Below are 22,257 nucleotides of genomic sequence, written 5' to 3' on the forward strand. Positions count from 1 at the left end.
CCAGAATGGTTGGATCAGCTCACAGCTCCACCAGCAATGAATTAGTGTTCCAACTCTCCCACACCTTCTCCAACATTTATCACCATCCTGGTTTCTCATGGTAGCGAATGTGATAGGTGTGATGTGGTATCTCAGAGTTGTTTTGATTTGCATCTCTCTAATCAGTAGTGATTTAGAGCATTTTTTCATATGACTATAGATAGCTTTGATTTCTTTCTCTTGAAACTGCCTGTTCATATCTTTCGACCATTTGTCAATTGGGGAGTGACTTGTATTCTTGCACATTTGACTCAGTTCTCTATATATTTTAGAAATGAGGACTTTATCACAGATACTAGTTGCAAAAATTCTTTCCCAGTTTTCTGCTTCCCTCCTAATCTTGGTTGCTTTGGGTTTTTTGTGCAAAACCTTTTCAATTCAATGTAATCAAAATTATGCATTTTGCATTTCATAATGTTTTCTATCTCTTGTTTAGTCAAAAATTCTTGCCTTCTCCATAAATCTGATAAATACACTATTCCTTTCTCCACTAATTTGTTTACAGTATCAATCTTTATAGTTAGATCATGTACCCATTTGTACTTTATTCTTGTGTATGGTGTCAGGCATTGGTCTATGCCTAGTTTCTGCCATACTGTTATCCAGTTTTCCCAACAATTTTTGTCAAACAGTGAGTTCTTATCCCAGAAGCTGGGGTCCTTGGGTTTATCAAACAGTAGGTTACTGTATTTATTGCCTACTGTGTCTTGAGTACCTAGCATATTCCACTTGTTTGCCCTTCTGTTTCTTAGCCAGTACCAAGTGGTTTTCATAATTGCTGATTTATAATATAATTTGAGATCTGGTAGAGCTAGGCCACCTTCCCTAGCATTTCTCTTCATTAGTTCCCTTGATATTCTGGATCTTTTGTTCTTCTGATGAATTTTGATATTATTTTTTCTTGCTCTAGAAAATAATTATCTGATAGTTTAATTGGTATGGCATCAAATAAGTAAATTAATTTAGGTAGAATTGTCATTTTTTTTATATTGGCTCAGTCCACCCATGAGCAACTGATGTTTTTCCATTTACTTAGACCTGACTTTATTTGTACGAAAAGTGTTTTGTAATTGTGTTCATATAGTCCCTGGGTTTGTTTTGGCAGGTAGACTCCCAAATATTTTATAGAGTGTACTGTAGCTTTAACTGAGATTTCTCTTTCTATCTCTTCTTGTTGGGCTTTGTTAGTAATACACAGAAATGCTGAAGATTTGTGTGGGTTTATTTTTTAACTTGCAGCTTTGCCAAAGTTGTTTATTATTTCAGGTAGTTTTTTACTTGATTCTCTGGGATTCTCTGAGTATGTCATCATATCATCTGCAAAGAGTGATAACTTAGTTTCTTTGCCTATTCTAATTCTTTCAATTTACTTTTCTTCTCTTTTTGCTATAGCTAACATTACTAGTACCATATTGAATAATAGTGGTGATTAGGGACATCCTTGTTTCACCCCTGATCTTATTGGAAATTCATCCAGCTTATCTCCATTGCATATAATACTTGCTGAAGTTTTTAGGTAGATCCTGCTTATTATTTTATGGAAAGTTCCATTTATTTCTATGTTCTCCAGTGTTTTCAAAAGCAATGGGTGTTGTATTTTGTCAAAAGCTTTTTCTGCTTCTATTGAGATAATCATATGGTTTCTCTTGGTTTTGTTGTTGATATGATCAATGATACTAATAGTTTTCCTAATATTGAACCAAATTTTATTTTTTATACTTAAAAGGAATAGTGAGTTGCACATCACAAGTTTGCAGTTTCATGTACAATAATTTTTTTCTATTCTGTCATGAAAATTTGTTTTATTTCTTAAGTTCAGAATAAAATAAATAGCATTTCATAAAAGAAATGAACTAAGAGTAATGTAAAATGTAAATTTAGGAAAAATTTTTCCAATCAAACTTAAAACTCTTGCCATACAGGTAAAATGATTGAGTCATGCAAAAATTGAAAAAAACTGCTTACAATTCACAAAGAGAAAAACAATCGAAATTTTAACTTCTTGCAATGCAGAGAAATATGATCTGTTATTATTATTTCACCATCAGCACCACAACTACCTCCATCATCATCATCAACATCTTGCAGAAGCTGGAGTAATGCCAAACATCAACTTACCATGCATGTATGTAGCAGCTAGAGATATCTCTTCACTCTTGAGGATCTGAGCACTTAAGGCCTATGATGGTAAATCTTTTGCTATTTTTGTTTTAATATAATCAAGTGCCTCTGACTGAATCTTGCATTTCTCAATCAAAAGTCTTTGCAAGGAGTAAAGTACAGAAACAAGAGTTTCTCTAACTAGAAACAGTGTATGTATTTGTATTGCTAATTATTTTAATGTAATTAAAGATCTTTGACACCCATTAATGGGCCTACCGATTGTGGGAAGCTTGCTTAGGGGAGATGTTTTGTAGGAGGGTCCCAAGTGCCTTTTTTCTATTGAGTCATTGGATCAAAGGGATGTGATGCCCTCTGGCTCTAAAAAATGTATTAATACTCTGAGTTGAGGTTTTACTTCGGGGCTTAGTAAGAAAGTTTGAGTGTCAGATGAGGACTCTGGGAAGTCACTTAGGACCTCTCTGGCTTTAAGAACCCAGATGTCATGCTTCTTTCTTTGGTAATGATGGTCAGACAGTTATACCTGTCTGTTGAATTATGATCAGGCAGAGGAAGTCATGTCTGTTTATTACTTTGGGGCTTACTGACTGGAGGTGTTTGTTTGCCCAAAGGAGGACTCTGGGAAGCCACTAAGGAGGGCCCTGGCTTTGAGAACCCAGATGTCATGTTTCCCTCTCTGGTAATGACGGTCAGTTGGGGTCCAATTGTCTGTTGAATTCAGACACAGGAAGTCATGTCTGTTGATCTTTTGATTTCTCTGTATTTTCTTTGAAATTCAGGGTGCTGACTCCCCAAACTAACTGAATGATATATGTGCTTGTTTAAAGGAATGATACTTGTGCTTGATTACAGTGATTGTTAACCCCTTGAAAGTTGCAGATCTAAGAATCTGTGGTAGCAGGCTCCCCTGTGTACACTGGAGTGTTTACTGATATAAGGCCTTGGGGCAAACGATGGAGCTGGTGATCTCTCAAGTGAAAGAAGTTTTCCTAAAGGGGTTGGAGATCAATAATCCACAGGCCTGGGCATGGAAATAAGGCTTCTTGCTACAATCAGAGCAATAATACATTAAGGTAACAGTGACAGTGAGGAAGATTTTTGAGAATTCCTACCTATTTTAAGACCATCAAGGATCATTACTATAGTAATTTTATTCTTCTAGATTATAAGAAAAGGTCCAAACAGCAACCTGAGAAAGGACTGAATTAAGGGATCCTGAGGGGGAGCCAATTTTAAGAAAATCTCTTCAGTGGGTTTCAAAGCCTTGATGATCTCTCTGAGAACTTCTAACAGTGAATTAATTTGATCTGGAACTCCAGATGAGGATTTCCCTGTGTTCTATTTTTAGGTATCTGAAATGGAAAGTTATTCAAGACTGACCTTATAAGGAGGAATTTCTATAGTAGTCCATTTCCTATTGGGTTTAATAAATTAAATCTATAGAAACTTCAAACCTCAACCTCAGATACTGTACTAGTTTCCTCCTTCAGGATGGTGCCCCACCAGGCTGAAGGCAAACTTATTTATTAATCATCCTTTCCAGGCAACTGTACAGGCCTAGGTAGATAATCTAGTGAAAACTGAGCAGGATATTGGCACAAACTGTACCATTGGGTCAGTGGCTGTCAGGGCAAAAAAGTTATGGGTACAAATGTGTGCTCTAAGGAGTCCCCACATCTGCCACAATGCCAGGTGGACAAAAGGGAAAAACACCCTTTCCAGCAAAGAGCTTTGAGTTGATAAGGGAGTAGTTTATTGAGGTGTTACTGATATTGTATAGGGTCAAAGGCAGTAAATCTTCTTTAGTCCTGCCCAAGTTTAAGAAAATTTCAAGGACTTTGACACTACTTGCCATATAAAACTTTTTTTTCAGATTTTAGGGACTTTTGGGATGGTCCTTACAGGGTCAAGGACAAAATTTCCTTGAAGCCCATACCATCTTATCTAGGACATCCTAGCAAGATGTTAGTAGGACCAGAGAACACAAACCCAGAAAGGATTCCATGCATACAAATGGTTACTGGTTACCAGTAGCTATTTATTATGACACAAGGGGATGTTAAAAAAACCAATAAAGGCATTCAAATTTCCATAAAGTACTTCAGGGGATGAACCACTTTTGAAATCTTTTTAGGCTGAAGTGGGTAGAAGACTCTATGTATGGGTCATAGTTGGGGTGGCTAATCAGGAGGAATGTATTCTAGCAATACACATTATAAACTATTGGAAGTTAGTACTTTAATAAGCTCTATGGCAATCATTGTGGATAGTGCTAGAAGGCAAATCTTGGAGTTACCAGAATCATTCCATGTAGCTAAAACTAAACAATATATGGTTCCTGGGAGGAGAAGAGATCTTTCATCTCTAGCTATAGAGAGGAAGTAGGCTGAAACACTTTGGTATACCAGCTTCTCTTTCAATAACTTAGTGTGCACAGTTAATAAGGCCTATGGCATCTGGCTTGCAGGGGACTCCTAGGAGCTGCACAAAAATCTTCACACCCAAAGTTACATCTGGTCCTGGTTTCATCAGTGTAGTAGCCTAGGAAACTGAGGCCGAACACAATTATTTTGGTGTTTTGGACTTTCTAATGTCTTCTCTATATTCGTGACTGAGACTAGTAAGAAGCAGTTGCTTTTACCTGGGAAGGAACCCAAAATACCTTCACTGTCTTTCCCCATTCTTACCTATATTGACCCTCATACTATCATAGTCTGGTGATCAGAGATCTGACAGAGGCCATTCTTTTTGACTATATTAGGGTAAAACCTCTATATCAAAGACATAATGTTGAGACAGGATCATATTAATAAAGGCCCTGATTATCCATATGTGGAAAATGGCTAAGCAATAACTTCAAGAAAATCTAGGTACCTGCAGGCTCAGTTAAGCTCTTGGGAATACAATACATGGAAAAGATCCAGATGACTCTGGACAGATTTCAAAATAAGCTACTGACACCAGCTTCCTCAAAATAGAAAATGGAAATTGAGAGGTTTGTTGAGAACTTATATTTCCTAATTATTTCTTGTTCTTATGTTCTTCTGGCATTTGCTGAATCCTCTGGAAATCTTCCTCTTTTAAGTGGAGTCTAGAATATCCTATAGCTCTGGTATTCCAAAAGCAGAAGATATACTTTTCTCTCATTAGACCCTTATGACTCTTTGAAATTTATTTTTTTTTAGATTCCACAAAAATCAGGTGTGGAGGAGTCTTTGGTAAGCACCTAGAGGTGGTCAGACCAAAATCATTAGGTTTCTGGAATCAAGAGATTCTCCAAGCAACTACTTATTATACAGTTTTTTAAAAAAACAGTTACTCTTGGAGGGTGAAGTCAAGATGGCAGAGAAAAGTAGGGATTCACCTGAGCTGTCCCAAATTGCTCTCAAACAATTTTAAATAATGCCTCAAAATGAATTCTGGAGCAAAAAATGGGGTGGAAAAATTTTCCAGCCTAAGACAGCTTAAAAGGATGTCAAGAAAGGTCAGTTAAACTGGAGTGAGAGGAGAACAGTCAAGTGAAGGCCGCACAAGCACAGGTCAGGTTCAGGCAAACCAGCCACCGGCCTTGATGGCAACTGAAACAGTAGTGGCAGTGGCAGTTTCTGGTGATGTTAGCCCACAGACTGTAAGGGTGTTGAACAGTTGGTCAGAAGATTACAGGCATCCTTTTGCTGCAGCTCTGTGCAGGACTCTGACACATTGCCCATATGTAGATCCAGGTTGAAGTCCTGGTTCTAAGTCCCAGGGCAAAGAAGAGCAATAGGTGGAAGAGAGCTCTTGTTGCCACTCACAGAGCAGTGCATAGTATAAGAGAGTAGGAAACACACCCCTGACAACAGAAAAGAAATGAATTAAAAATCAGAATCCAACTATATGTAGTTTAGAAGAAACACATTTAAGAATGAGAGATGCACACAGTTACAGAGGGTTGAAATAGAATTTGTTGTGCTTGAGGCATTGCAGAAAAGGCAGGGACAGGGAGCAGAGCCAAGATGTCAGAGAAAAGGCAGGGACTTGCCTGAGTTCTCCCCAAAACTGCTCCAAAGAAATACCTTTAAAAATGACTCTACATAAATTCTAGAGCATCAGAACCCACAAAAAGAGTGAAACAAATTTTGAATCCAAGACAACCTGGTAGGTCTACAGGAAAAGTCTGTTGCACCAGACTGAGAGAAGTGCACAGTCTGGCATAGACTGGTCTCTAGTATGCCCTAAATAGGCCTGAGGGAACTGAATCACTGGCAGTAGTGGTGGTTTCCAGACCTCTCAGCCCACACACACCAAATTCAACTTAAAAGGTCAGCAGGAAAGGTCTATCAGACTTGGGTGAGAGAGGAGTGTAATCCAGTACATCCCATGCTAACACAGCCCTGGCCCCAGCAAACCAGGAGCAGGCCTTGGGAGTGACAGAATCAGTAGCAGTTGCTCCTGTAGCTCTCAGCCCACAGATGGTAAGGGGTTTGAGTAACTGGTCAGAAAGAGATTGCAAGGGTCTTTTTGCTAGCACTGAGGAAGGACTGTGTTGCTTTGCCCATACTTGGATCTGGGTCCTGGTCCTGGGCCCCAGTCCCAGGGGGAGGAGAAACTCTAGGATAGCAGAGCTTGTAGTAGCAGTAGAGAGGGAACCCACGTCACAGTTCTAAGGCAGAAAAAAGTGCTCATGGTCACTCATATACCAGAGTACAGTTCAAGAGATGAGTAAACACCTCTCCTTAGATCATACCACCTTGGAAGACCTGAAAACTTTCAGCTCCCTAAAAATATCTCTAAAAACAGCTATACAAAACTCATGAATCTTGAGACAGTTTGCCCTTCACCCTGAAGCACAGTCCTACCTTAACAAAGAGTTAAAAAGTTAAGTAATAGGCTGGAAAAATGAGTAAACAATGGAAAAAAAAACTCTGCCTATTAATCTTACTTTGGTGACAAGGAAGATCAAAACACACTCAGAAGAAGATAGTAAAATCAAAGCTCCTACATCCAAAGTTTTCAAGAAAAAGTATGAATTGGTCTCAAGCCATGCAAAAGCTCAAAATGGAGTCTGAAAATTAAGTAATAGATGTAATAGAAAAAACTGGAAAGAGAAATAAGAGGGATGCAAGAAAAACATGAAAAATGAGTCAACAGTTTGGCAAAGGACACTCAAAAAAATACTGGAGAAAATAACACCATAAAACATGAGTAGACCAAATGGCAAAAGAGATTCAAAAAGCCAATGAAGAGGAGAATGTGTTAAAAAGCAGAATTGGCCAAATGGAAAAGGAGGTCTAAAATCTCACTGAAGAAAATAATTCCTTAAAAATTAGAGTGGAGCAAATCAAAACTAGTGACTTAATGAACCAAAAGAATGAAAAAAAAGAAGACAATGTGATATATCTCATTGGAAAAACAACTGACCTGGAAAGTAGATCCAGGAGAGATAATTTAAAAATTATTGGACTATCTTAAAGCCATGTTCAAAAAGAAGAGTCTAGTCATCATCTTTCAAGAAATTATCAAGAAAAACTGCCCTGATATTCTAGAACCAGAGGGTAAAATAGAAATTGAAAGAATCCACCAATGGAATCCTGAAAGAGATCTTAAAAGGAAAACTCTTAGGAATATTGTGGCCAAATTCCAGAATTCTCAGGTAAAAGAAAAAATATTTCAAGCAGTCAGAAAGAAACAATTTAAGTATGGTGGAGACACCATACTTGAGAGACATGTCCAGAAACAAGATTTAACAGCTTCTAACTTAAAGAATCAGAGGGCTTGGAATACTACATTATAGAAGTCAAAGGAACTAGGATTACAACCAAGAATCACCTAACCAGCAAAACTAAGTATAATCCCATAGGAAAAAATGGATATTCAATGAAATAGAAGAATTTCAAGCATTCTTAAGACCAGAGATAAATAGAAAATTTGACTCTCAAATACAAGACTCAAGAGAAACATAAAAAGGTAAACAGGAAATAGAAATCATAAGGGGCTTATTAAAGTTAAACTGTCTCACATTCCTACACGGAAAGATGATATTTGTACCTCATATAATCTTTCTCATTATTAGAGTAGTTATAAGGAGTATATATAGACAGAGGGCACAAGTGTGAGTTGAATATGAAGGGATGACATCTAAAAAATAAAATTAAGGGGTGAGAGAGGGGAATGTATTTGGAGAAAGAGAAAAGGAGAGGTAGAATGAGGTAAATTATCTCACATAAAAGAGGCAAGAAAAAGCTTTTTCAGGGGGAGGTGAGATGGAGTGAGTGAAGCTTACTTCATCAGAATTGGCTCAAAGAAGGAATAATATTCACACACAATTGGGTATAGAAATGTATCTTACCCTATAGAAAACTAGGGGGGAAGGGGATAAGAGAAGAGTAGGTGGGGTGATAGAAGGGAGGACAGATTGGGGAAGGGGTGGTCAGAAGCAAAATACTTTCGACAAGGGACAGAGTAAAAAGAGAGAGAGAATAGAATAAATGGGGGGGGGATAGGATGGAGGGAAATACAGTTGGTCTTTCACAACATGACTATTATAGATACATCTTGCATGACTATATATGTATAACCTACATTGCTTTCTCAATGAAAGGGAGAATGGGAGAGAATTTGGAACTCAAAGTTTTAAAAATGAATGTTAAAATTGTTTTTACTTACAACTGGGAAAAAATAAAATACTAAATAATTTTTTTTAAAAAAGCCAGGTGTAGCAATCATGTTCTGACAAAGTTATGGTTAAAAATAAATTTAATTAAGAGAGAGAAAGAAAATAATTACATTTTGATGACAGGTACCATAGACAATGAAGCAATATCAATACTGAACTTAGAAGTATCACAGCATTTATGTTTTTAAAGAAAAGTTAAATGAATCATGGGTGGAAAGAGATAGTAGTACTGTAATAGTAGGAAACTTTAAGGTTTCTCTCTAAGAACTAGATACATCTAATAAAAAAAAATTAGAAGTCAAGAAAGTGAATACAATCTTACATAAACTTGATATGATAGATATCTAGGGAAAACTGAATGGAAATGGAAAGGAATACAACTTTTTTCTCATTTGTTCATGATAACTTTAGAAAGGTTGACCATATATTAGGCCATAAAAATTGTGTAGTTAAAAGCAAAAATATTAAAACTATCATTTTCAAATTGTAATGCAATAAAAATTATATTTAATAAGGGACCACAGTAACATAGAATTAAAACTAATTGGAGATTAAGTAATTTTATCTTAAAGAATGAGTGGGTTAAAGAACAAATCATAGAAACAATAATTTCATTAAAGAGAATGACAATAATGAGAGAACATATCACATCAGTAATTATGGGACACAACCAAAGCAATAATCAGAGGAAAAATTATTTCTAAATGTTTACATTAATAAAATGAAGAACAAAACAGATGAATGACTTGGGTATGAAATTTAAAAAACTAGAAAAAGAACAAAATAAAAATTCCCAATTAAACACTCAATTGAAAATCCTAAAAATCAGAGATGAGATCAGTAAAACTGAGTGAAAGAAAACCATTGAATTAATGAATAAAACTGGTAATTTGTTTCATGAAAAAAATAGAAAAAGCATTGGTTAATATAAATTTTTAAAATGAGAGAAAAAAATCCAAAACACTAGTATCAAAAATGAAAATCTGAATGTAACAGTAAGAAAGATAAAATCAAAGTAATTACTAGAGGTTATTTTGCTCAATTGTTTGCCAATAAATATGACAATCTAAGTGAAATTAAAGAATGCTTACAAAAATTTAAACCACTAAATTAACAGAAGATGAAACAGAATATCTAAATAAGTCAGTTTTCAAAAGAAATAACTCAACAGTCCATAAATGTACTTCCTAAGAAAAAAGCACCAGGACCAGAAAAATTATGAATAAATTCTATCAAACATTTAAAGATCAACTAATTCCAATATTAAATAAATTATTTAGAATAATAGGCAATGAAGGGACATTACCAATCCCTTTTATGAAACAAATGATATTAATATCTAAACCAAAAAGAGTAAAAACAGAAAGAAAACAATAGAAAATCTCACTAATGAATATAGATGTAAAAATCCTAAAAAGAATACTTGTTAAAAGATGAAAACAATATATCACAAAAACTATACATTATGACCAAATGGGATTTATACCAGGGATACAGGGTTGATTTAATATAAGGAAAACTATTAACACAATTGATTATATCAGTTATAAAAGTTTAAAAAATTATATATCAATAGATGCAGAAAAAGCTTGTGATAAAGTACAATACTCATTTCTATTAAAAACACTTGAAAGTAGAGGTGCAAATGGATTTTTCCTTAAATTGATAAAACACATTTATCTAAAGGCATCAGGTAGCATTATTTATAGTGGGAATAAGCTAGAAACTTTCCCAATAAGATCAGGTATGAAACAAGAATGTCTCACTGTTACCAATATTCAGCACTGAATTGGAAATCTCAGCAATAACAATAAGGGAAGAAAAAGAAATAGAAGGAATCAGAACAGGGAATGAGGTAATAAAACTTTTTGTAAATGATATATTTGGAATCCCAAAGACTGAACTAAAAAGTTAGTTGAAACAATTAATTTTGGCAATGTAGCAGGGTATCAAGTGAACCCAGAGAAATCATTAGCATTCCTATACAACACCAACAAAACCTTGCAAGAAGAGATAGTAAGAGGTACACTCTAGACAGTATAAAATGCTTGGGAATGTCCCTATCAAAACAAAAGGAAACAAACATAGGAATTATATAAACAAAATTATAAAAATGGTAAAATTATTTTTAAAATAACATGTAAAAATTATTTTAAAATTCATAAAAATAAATTCAGATCTAAATAATTGGAGAAATGTTAATTGTTGTGACTAAACAGGGCCAACATAAAAAAATGACAATTTTACCTAAACTTATTTACATATTCAATGCTATCCCAATAAAATTACCAAAAATTGTTTTACTGAATTATAAAAAATAATAACAAAATTCATTTTGAAGAATAAAGGGACAAAAACAAAGGAACCAATTAAAAATATATATATATAAAACAAGGCTTAGCAGCACTACATCTTAAACTATATTTTATGGTAGTGATTATCAAAACTGTATGATATTGACCAAGAAACAGAAAGGTAAATCAGTAGAATGTAGTAGACATACATTTTATGGCAACAAATAAATATAGTAAGCTTGCATTTGACAAGTGTAAAGACTTAAGTTTTTGGAATAAGAATTATTCATTTGGTAAAAATTGTTGGGAAAACTAGAAAGCAATATGTCAGAAATTGTGCATAAACCAATATCTTACACCCTTTACCAAGATAAAGTCAAAATGGCTACATGACCTAAATACAAAGAAAGATATTACAAGAAAATTTGAACATAGGTACATATTACCTATCAAACATATGGATAGGCAAACAATTTATGCAAAAATCAAGAGATACAGAGCAGAATGAGGTGAAAATGGATAATTTTGATTACATTAAATTAAAAAAAATTGTACAAATAAAACAAATGTAGCCAAGATAAGAAGAGCAGAAAATTACAGAAAAGCACTTTTATAGACAGTTTCTCAAATAAAGGTATTATATCCCTAATTTATAAAAAAAAATCTATAAGAATACAAGTCATTCCCCAATTGATAAATGGTCAAAGAATGTGAACAAGCAGTTTTCAAATAAAGAAATCAAGTCAATTTACAGTTATATGAAGAAATGCCCTAAATAGTTTTTTATTGTAGAAATGCAAATTAAAACAAACTTGAGATATTATTTTATACCTTTCATATATAGGTGTAAAGTCATTCTATGCATATTTCTATTAATCAGTTCTTTCTCTAGATGCATGTGGTGTCTATCTTCATATGTCCTATGCAATTAATTTGAGTATTTTTAGTACTCAAAATGATTTAGTCATTCAAAATTGTTCATAAAACAATATTGCTGTTGATGTGTACACTGTAATCCTGGTTCTATTCATTTAGCTTTTCATTATTTTGTGCAAGTCTATCCATGGAACTATGAACTAATTCAACTATTTTGGAGAGCAGTATCAAATTATGCCCCAAAAGTTATTAAACTGCCTATACCTTTTGACTCAGTAGTAGATATAGACTAGGTCTATATCCAAAAATGATTAGAAAAAAAGGAAAAGAACCTATATATCCTAAAATGTTTGTAGCAGATCTCTTTGAGTGGCAAAGAACTGGAAATCATGGAGATGCCTATCAATTGGGGAACTGACGAATAAGTTGTGTTACGTGTGTTTGTTCTTTGTTGCCATCAGAGAAATGATGATATGACTTGCACTTGACTTTGTTTTGAGTGAGGGAGGGCTGTGTAGGTAACCAGTCTCACTTCTCTTCCAGAGCCATCTGAATCCAGTGACCAAATATTCATCAGAATGACTGGAGATGACCCAGGATGAGACAATTGGGGTTAAGTGACTTGACTAAGGTCACACAGCTAGTGGGTGTCAAGTGTCTGAGGTGAGATTTGAACTCAGGTTCTCCTGACTCCTGCACTGGTGCTCTATCCACTGTACCACCTAGCTGCCCCAAGTTGTGTTATACTATTTTGATGGAATACCACTGTCCTATAAGAAATGAGAAGCTCATTTATTTTAGAAAAACATGGATAGACCTGCATGAAATAATGAAGAACTAAATGAACAGAACCAGTATTGCAGTGTATACATCAATAGCAATATTGTTTTAAGAACACCTTTGAGTGGCTAACTCATTTTGAATACTAAAAATACCCAAATTAACTGCAAAGAACATGTGAAGGTAGATACTCTCTGCATCTAGAGAAAGAACTGATAAATAGAAGTATTTATAGAATAACTTTACATACATAATACATATGTGTGTGTATGTGTGTGTGTGTGTGTGTGTGTGTGTGTGTGTGTGTATAATTTGTGTCTAATGGTAGCCATCTTTTGGGTGGGTGGGGAAGAAAAAATGAAATTTTTACAATAAATTTGTTATATATTTTTAAAAATAATAAGTTGTAAATAATAGATCTGTGGTTTCACGCTTAATCATCTTTTTATTATTCTACTATTTTATGTAATTGCTTATTTTATTTTACAAATTAAGTATAAAATAAAATTTAAGAGAAAAGGATAATTAAAAATCTTTTCACATATAATTAGGGAAAATAAAAATTTTATTAAATATATTACTTTTAAAATTTTTTTATTAATTTAATAATTTTAAATTTTAACATTCATTTTCATAATCTTTTGAGTTTTCAATTTTCTCCCCCTCCCTTCATTCACCCTTCCCCAAGATCCAGCAATCTGATATAGGCTCTACTTATACATTCACATTAAACATATTTTCATATTAGTCATGTTGTAAAGAAGTATTAGAAAAAATAGCAGAAAGAAGCAAAACAAAGACAACAAAAGATAAAAAGAGATCAAATAGTATGCCTCAAGCTCCATTCAGACTGGATAGTCCTTTCTGTGTATGTGGCTAGAATTTTCTATTATGAGACTTTTGGAGTTGTCTCAGATCCTTGCATTGCCAAGAGGAACTAAGTCTGAGGGCTGTCAGCGAGGAGACTGGCCATGGCCCCACACAGGCTGGGCGACCTGTGCCTCCTGCTGCTCTACAAGCTAAGGGTTGTGATGGTGGGGTGAGATTTCCCTAAGATCCTAGGGGTACCTCGCAGTGCATCTGTAACAGATGTTAAGAAGGCCTATAGGAAACTACCTCTCCAGTTTCATCCCGACCAGAACCCTGATGACCCACCAGCAGAAGAGAAGTTCCAAGATCATGGGGCTGCCTATGAGGTGCTCTCAGATGAGGAGGCATGAAAGCAGTATGATGCTTACAGTGAAAAGGGATGGAAAGAAGGTCACTAGAGATCCCATGGGGATATCTTCTCACATTTCTTTGGAGATTTTGGCTTCATGTTTGGAGGAAGCCCATGGCAAAAGGACAGGAACATTCTAAGAGGAAACGACATTATTGTGGACTGGGAAGTCACTGTAGAAGAAGTATATTCAGGAAATTTTGTCGAAGTGGTTAGAAATAAATCTGTGGCACCTGGCAAATGGAAATGTAATTGCTGCCAAGAGATGGGGACAACACAGCTGGGCCCAGGGTGCTTCCAGATGACCCAGGAAGTGGTCAGCAATGAATTTCCCAATGTCATTTTGGTGAATGAAGAATGTACTCTGCAGGCAGAAATAGAGACAGGAGTGAGAGATAGCATGGAGTATCAAGGTGAGCCACATGTGGATGGGGAGCTGGTAGATTTAACTTTTTCGGATCAAAGTTCCCAAGCACCCTGTGTTTGAGAGGCGCAGAGATGATTTATACACAACTGTGACTATCTCCCTGGTGGAGTCACTGATAGGTTTTGAGATGGACATCCAGCACCTGGACGGCCACAAAGTTCATGTTGCCCTGGATAAGATCACCGGACTAGGAGCTAAGCTCTGGAAAAAAGGAGAAGGGTTGCCTAGCTTTGATAACAACATCATGGGCTCTCTCATAATCATCTTTGATGTTGAATTTCCAAATGAGCAGTTTACAGAACAACAGAGAGAAGGTATCAAACAGCCACTGTGGCAAGAATCAGTGCAAAAAATGTGCAATAGATTGCAACGATATTAAGTGGATAAAAGTGGACTTTGTTTAACTTGATAAATGGATCAGATATCATTATTTATGTCTTGTAAAAGACATGTGAGATTTTGTTTTCTAATGACCTTCATGGAGTGAATGAGAAAGTTTGCATTTGTCCATTTACAGTCAGAAAAGGAGTGTGGACACTGATTGACTGAAAGAGTAACCCTTATCTCTCCTCTTGAAGAACCAATTCTTGGTGCTCTCTGCAGAGTTCTGGAACCTGAAACAGTAAGGGCAGGTGGTGACTTCCCAAGCTAAGGAAAAGCATCTTCAGGACACGGGATGGTGGTTAGCTATTTCCCTCAAAGTATCAAGTGGAGAAGTCTGTTTTTAAATACATTTGGTTGTTACTTAAAAAAAAAAGAGCCAACTACGAAAGTTAGTTATTGTACAATGTGAGTGTTACTGTGTTCAATATTCTTCTGATCCTACTCACTTCACTCAGCACCAGTTCATTTAAGTCTTTCCAGATTTTTCTGAAGTCCTCCGATTCATCATTTCTTATAGCACAATAGTATTGCATTACATTCATATACCACAACTTGTTCAGCTGTTCCCCAGTTGGCAGCCATCCCCTTAATTTCCAGTTACTAGGCACTACAAAAAGAGCTGCTGTAAATATTCTTGTACATATGGGTTCTTTTCCCATTTTTATGATCTCTTTGGGATACAGATATAGAAGTTGTATAAATACATTTATTTTAAAAAAAAGAAAAGCAGTTTTTCTCCTGCTACAGGGCCCTTGTTGATACTGAGCAGATGATACAAGGTATTTATCACCATTCATTTTGAGTTATTTAGTATGAGTTCTGTGATAGAAGATGAACTCTCTAACAAGATGGGCAGAGCATGAATCCTGTACTGTACATGGGAAACTATCATAAAAAGATTGTGTCTTCATGGGTTTTAGTGTCCTACACAATAAGTTTGTGAATCCACCAGAGATTAAGACATGTAACATGCCTCCCAGTGGACTTCAGTTTAGGAGGCCCTGACTCTAGAGGTATTCCATTTTGCCTGGTTGGCTAATGGTTCTGTCTGCCATGGGAGGGGTTCAGCTTGCTATGAAATTGGACTTCAGAAATCATTAATCTGATGGCAGGTGATTCTGTGAAGAATGAGTTCTTGGAAAGTCCTGTAAGTAGTCTGACGTACAAGCTGCATAGCTAGGCTTTAAGAAGACCTCAAAAAATGAAGCAGATATGATCTTTACCTACATTAATTCCTGGGATGTAGTGAAAGATCTGTCAGAGTGATCTGAATCCTGGAAATATAGGACTGGACAATCAAAAGGCCTCTCTGACAAGGTCAGGATCACTAGAAGAATGTTATGATATGACCTGTCAAAATAGACTTATTTATTGTGTGTATTGTAACCCAGTCAAGATGTAATATGCTCTCATAGCATCTAAATAAACAAGTTGATGAACTTACAAAAATAGCAGAGATTTAGGATCGAGTCCATAGATAATCATTGCATGAGGTTGTGTTGCCATATGCCAGTGGGGTCTCAAAGGTAGTACACTATGACTAGTTTGGATTTTTACTAGGAATGCAAGCCTGTTTCATTATGAAGAGAATGGCAAACATAATTGATTGCATCAATAACCACAAAAATCATGTAATGCAGAAAAAGCTTTTGATAAAATATGCCTATTCTTTTATAAATACTCAAACACTTAAGAATCAATTTTTCTTAAAAATGATAAGTACTAGCAATCTAAATAGAGTAAGCATTATCTCTAATAGGGATCACTTAGAAGTCTTTTAGTAAAATCAGGAGTAAAAAAGAATGTCCATTATCACTATTATTATTCAATATTTTGCTTGAAATATCAATAAAACAAGGCAGGCATAAATAATGAGGACAGGATAAACAAAGGGGGGAGGATTCTGGGAAGATGGCAGAGTAGGACAGGAAACACCTGGCTCTCCAAATTTCTCCCACAAACAATATAAAATATCAGCCTCAAAGTGAATTTTGTGAGGAAGAAACAAAAGTCAGAGGTAAAACAGTTGTCTTCTAAAGAAAAGTGGAGAAAACATTAACAAACTTCCTAACTCCAGGGGTGGAAGTTTGGTCAAAATTGCAGAACAAACACTTTCTCCCATACTTCCTGAATCAACAAATACCAAGCCCTGGGGGTAACTGAATAATTCAGCAGCCTAGGCTCTAATAAATTTCACCTCACAAACAGGGTGGGGGTTGGAGAGTTGAGCAGGGACAAACTGAATGACTCTTTACTATTGTAAGATGCCAGGCCCAGTTGTGCTGACTAGACTGTCTCTGGCATTGCCTGTGAGTGAGGAAGAGTGAGCACATGCCCAGTAGCAGAGGGGCAGGGTCCCTGCTGACTCTGGGCAGAACCCCTGTTCTGTTTCCAGCATAGAGGGGTGAGTTGATGTCTGCAGCTTCAGGAGGGACTGCAGGGAGCTAGAGTGTTTTCCATGACAGCATGGCTGGGGACGTTACTCATGGCTCAGGGGTGGAGAGGAGTGTCCAAGGTCAGACTCCTAGACACAGCATAGAAAATGACAATAAGAAAAACTCAATGCCTGAGGCATTGTCCCATATACCTGAGAGCTAAAATCTGACTATAATAAGCCACAAAAATATAACGAGTAAGCAAAAAATATAGAATCCAATCATAGTTACTTACTATGGGGATAGAGAAGATCTAAGTTCATACTCAGGAAGAGACAGTAAAGTTAAAAAAGCCACTTTAACTTCAAAGAAAAATACAAATGATCACAAGCCCAAAAAGAGTTCTTGAAAGAATTTAAAAGGGACTTTAAAAATCAAATAAGAGTGGCTGAGGAAAAATTAGAAAAAAGAAGTGCAATCCAAGAAAATTTTTTTAAAAATTAAAAGAAAGGAAAGTCAATGGCAAAAAGAGATCCAAAAGTGAAGGAAGAAAATAACTCCTTAAAAAGTAGAATTAGGCAAAGAGAAGCTAATGCACAAAGAAACAAAAAAGCAAAAATCAAAAGAATGAAAAAAATAGAAAAGCATGTGAAATATCTCATTAGAAAAACAATTATCTCAAAAATAGCTTGAAGGAGTGTCATTATAACAATTTATAGATATAGCCAAGTTTTGAAGCTCCTAACTTAAGTGAAAATACTACAAGGAACAAAAAAAATTACATACTGTGGAAGTACAGTCAGGATAGCACAAGATCTAGCAGTTTCTAAATGAAAAGACTGAAGGGCTTGAAACAATTTATTTCAAAGAGCAAAGGAACTGGATTAAGTTAAGAATAACTTAATCAGCAAAATATAATCCTCAATAAAGAAAAAGAAAAGGATATTTAACATATTGAAGGATTTTCAAGTATTTGTGATAAGAAGACCAGAGCTCAATGGAAAATTTGAAGTATAAGATCCAGAAGAAACATAAAGTAAACATTAAATTCCAATTATATGGAACTCAATAATGTCAAATGGTTTACTTCTTGTATGGAAAAGATACCCAAACCAGGGAGAACAAAAGCAGAGAAAATTTTCATTAATGAAATAGAAGCAGAAATACAAAACCTTTCAAAAAGAGATACTAAGAAACACCCCATTTAAAATAACTGTACTCAACTCAACTACCAAGGATCTATGAATGAAGATGCTATCCATATCCAGAGAAAGAACTGATAAATAGAAATATGAATAGTATAGTCTTGCATGTGAATATATATTTCTGTCTAATGGTAGTTTTCTCTTGGGTAGGGTGGGGAGTGAGGGAGAAAAAAATAAAGAATGCAGCAGAATACAAAAGAAAACTCAGCAGGATGTGATAGAGAAATTCTACTTCAAGTACCCACAAATGTTTACAACACTTGAATGTCTACCTATCAAGTAACACACAGGCATTATATGAACACAACTACAAAACACTCCACATATTTAAAGAGTTAGAGAATTATAAAAGGTAGTCTGAGACAATAAAATACAAATGGCAATATTACCTAGATACATTTACTTATTCAGTGCTATACTAATCAAATTTTAAAAAATTACTTGTAGAGTTGAAAAAATGATAAAATTCATTTGGAGGATCAAAAGGTTAAGAATATTAAGGGAATTAATTAAAAAAATGAGAAGGAAGGAAACCTAGCAGTACCTGTTCTCAATCTATGGTACAAAGGTGTACCCTTCAAAACAATTTGATATTGAGTAAGATATTAAGTGGTTTATCAATGGAAAAGATTAGGTCCTCAATATACAAAAGCAAATGAGAACAGTAATCCAGTGTTTCATTAACCCAAAGATCCTAATTATTTTCAGCAAAAGCTCACTACTTCACAAAAATTTCCAAAAAATTGGCAAAAACTGGGCAATGACTAACATGTCACATATACAGTAAGATAAACTCAATATAACTACATGATTTAGACATGAAAAGGTGATAGTATAAGCAAATTAGTAACTCATAAAAATCATTATCTCTGAGATTTATGGGTAAGGAAAGAGTTCATGACCAAATAAGAGCAATTCAAAAAAAAGATTGTTTTTTACTAAATAAAATTAAAACTTTAGCAGAAACATTATCAATGCTGTGAAAATTAGAAGAAAAGCCATAAATTGGGAGAAGAATCTTTTCAGCAAATTTCTCTAATAAACTTTACTCTCTGTATCTCTCTCCTCCTCTCCCTTCCTTTGTCTTGTCCTCCCCTCCCCTCTGCTCTCCTCTTCTTTTCTCTCCTCTCCCTTCATCTCTCTCTCTCACTCCTGTGTATGCAGGTATACACACATACACGTATAGGCATGTGTGTGCACACACACAACACACATATACAGACACACACACAGACACAGACACACACACCCCAAATTTATAAGCCAAGATTATAAGACTATAAGACTAATAGTCCAACAGAGAATTTTAAAATGCACTAAATCACCAGGAATTAGAGAAATGCCAATTAAGGCAATTCTTTAGCAACTGATCTCGTTGGCTAAGATGGTAGAAAAAGAAAGTGATAAATGCTGGAGGGGATGTGAGAAAACATGTTTAATATTTCTATGCATGCATCTATATGCATACACACATATCTATATGCATATATGTTTTATTATAAACTTCACACACACATAATTTTTCTATTTTTACTCTCCTTGGTTAAAGCATCAAAACCATTTATTCTAAAAGTTATTTGGTAGAATTCCTTCTTTACTTATTTCTTTGAGTAGTTTATATAATATTGGGGTTAATTGTTAAGTTTTGTAAATCCCCATGGTTCTTGGAATTTTTAAAAGAGAATTTATTAATGACTTGTTCAGTTTCTTTTTCGAAGATAGACTTATTAGAATATTCTATTTTCTCTTCTGTTGACCTGGGCAGCTTGTATTTTGTAAATATTCATCCATTTCACTTAGATTGTTAGTTTTACTGGCATATGATTGGGCAAAATAACTTCTAGTAATTGTTTCAATTTCGTCTTCATTTGTACATTCACTATTTTCATTTTTAATATCAGTAATCTAACTTGTTTCTTCTTTTTTAAAAATAAAATTGCACAACGCTTTCTCTATTTTGTTTTTTCCCCATAAAACAAGCTCTGCATTTAATTTATTAGTTCAATAATTTTTTAAAAAAGCTCTCACTTTTATTAAATCCCTCTTTGATTTTCAGGATATTTATTTGGGTGATTTGGTTATATTTTCTTTCATTTTTCATACTTTTGACTTGTTTTATTTTTTCTTGATTTATCATGAAATCATTGGTCTTCCCTTGCCCAATTGTAATTTTTAAGGAATTATTTTCTTCAAATAGCTCTGTATTTTTCCCATTTACCCCATTTTTCTTTTAAAAGAGTGATTTTCATCAGTTTGTACCTCTTTTTATTTGACCAGTTCTGGCTTTTAATATGTTTTCTGTAGTATTTTTTGTGTCTCTTTTGCCAAGTAAATAATTTTCTTGCATTGGTCTCATTTCTTTTTCTATTTTTTTTTTGATATTTCTTTTTTGATTTTTAAAATCTTTTTTTTATGCTTTCCAGAAATTCTTCCTGGGCTATTGTCAATTTCACGTCTCTTTGCTTGTTTGTGGCTGTTTTGAAATCAATGTCTCCTGAATTTGTATTTTAATCTTCCCTATCATCCTATTAGCTTTTTATTATCAGGTTCTCTTTTTGTTGTTTGATCATTTTTTGGTCAGTTTTTTCACTTTGAACTTCATGTTTAAGTTGAGCTCTGTTCCCAGAGTAGGAGTGTTATTGAGAGGGCAACTCTCCCAGTCTTCAAGCTTTATTACACTGCTATTTACAGAGCTAGTTCTGGAATTTGGACATTTTCATTGTTTCCAAGGTGGTCTAATCCAGGAAGAGGTGTGGTCACTGCTCCCTTGTGACTGCAAGTGATATTGTTCCTCAAGGCTCCAGATTGTACTCTTCAGGTCCCCTACTTACTTGGGACAACAAGCACCCTCTCTGCCATGCAACTGTGATGAAGAAGTAGGCCTCATGTAAAAAGGCATCTATGAAGTCTCCCTGATCAAATCTCAGTTCAAGAAATAGCTAATTGCTGAACTTGATTAAAATTGCTACTCATAGTTATAGGGGTGAAATGCCTGGAATTAATTAAGGACCTTCAGAATAGCAGCAGGAAGCCTTTAAATGACCTTTATTTATACTGAGTTAAACAGAAGTGTGACTAAAAATGTCAAGGAGAAAATCAGATTATTAATATTGATTGCTTAAAGAATATGAATAATTTAGAAGTCAGTTAGAATAAACATCCAGTGACAGAAATAAACTGTACAGAGTATGACTTTCTAACATTCATTTATCATTCAGTAGTGTCTATTTTTCACAGTGTGAAGAAATGGGGAATTTTCACTGTCAAAAAAAACAGGTAGTCACGTAGTACATTATGATTGCCTAAGTTTTGCACTAGGAGCCCATCTCAGAGAATACAGTAGAAAAGTGACTTCAGGATGCTAAACCATAGCTTTCTGAGAATAATGTACACAATAAATGAATCAGCAGGCTATAAGACCTACTTTCGTATTTTTATTGATAAAATATTGCCCCAAAATTGTGTGGAAATTTTTGTGCCAACTGAACTAGATTTTAAGGTTACAAGTTTTTTATTTTGCTGTTACTATGGGTTTTTTTAGTGTGGGAGGAGGGGTTAGGGAAAGAAGAATTTATTTCTTTATTTTTAACCAGTACCAAATTGCTTTGATAACTGCTTGTTTATAATATACTTTGAAGTTCTATTACTTCTTCACCCTTGCTTTTGTGCTTATTTTCTCTTGATATTAAAGATAACTTCGTTTTGAGAGAAATGATTATTTTCTCTTATATTAATAATCCATTATTAATTAGGATCCAGGATTTTTATTTCCTGATTCAGGGACCAGCTCTTGTAGATCAGTCACCCAGTCTCTGAAAGGCATGGTTAATCCAACAGATTGTCTCAATTCTCAGGGTACATGCTCCTTGACCTTGGGAAGAG

At 34.9% G+C, this 22,257-nt stretch overlaps 1 pseudogene; it reads left to right on the top strand.

The window, feature by feature from the left end:
* The first annotated feature begins 13,736 nt into the window (after nucleotides 1-13,736).
* Nucleotides 13,737-14,790, top strand: LOC140531635 (dnaJ homolog subfamily B member 11-like; annotated as a pseudogene).
* The last annotated feature ends 7,467 nt before the right edge of the window (nucleotides 14,791-22,257 follow it).

This window comes from Notamacropus eugenii, chromosome 3, assembly GCF_028372415.1.
Source record: "Notamacropus eugenii isolate mMacEug1 chromosome 3, mMacEug1.pri_v2, whole genome shotgun sequence".
NCBI lineage: Eukaryota > Metazoa > Chordata > Mammalia > Diprotodontia > Macropodidae > Notamacropus > Notamacropus eugenii.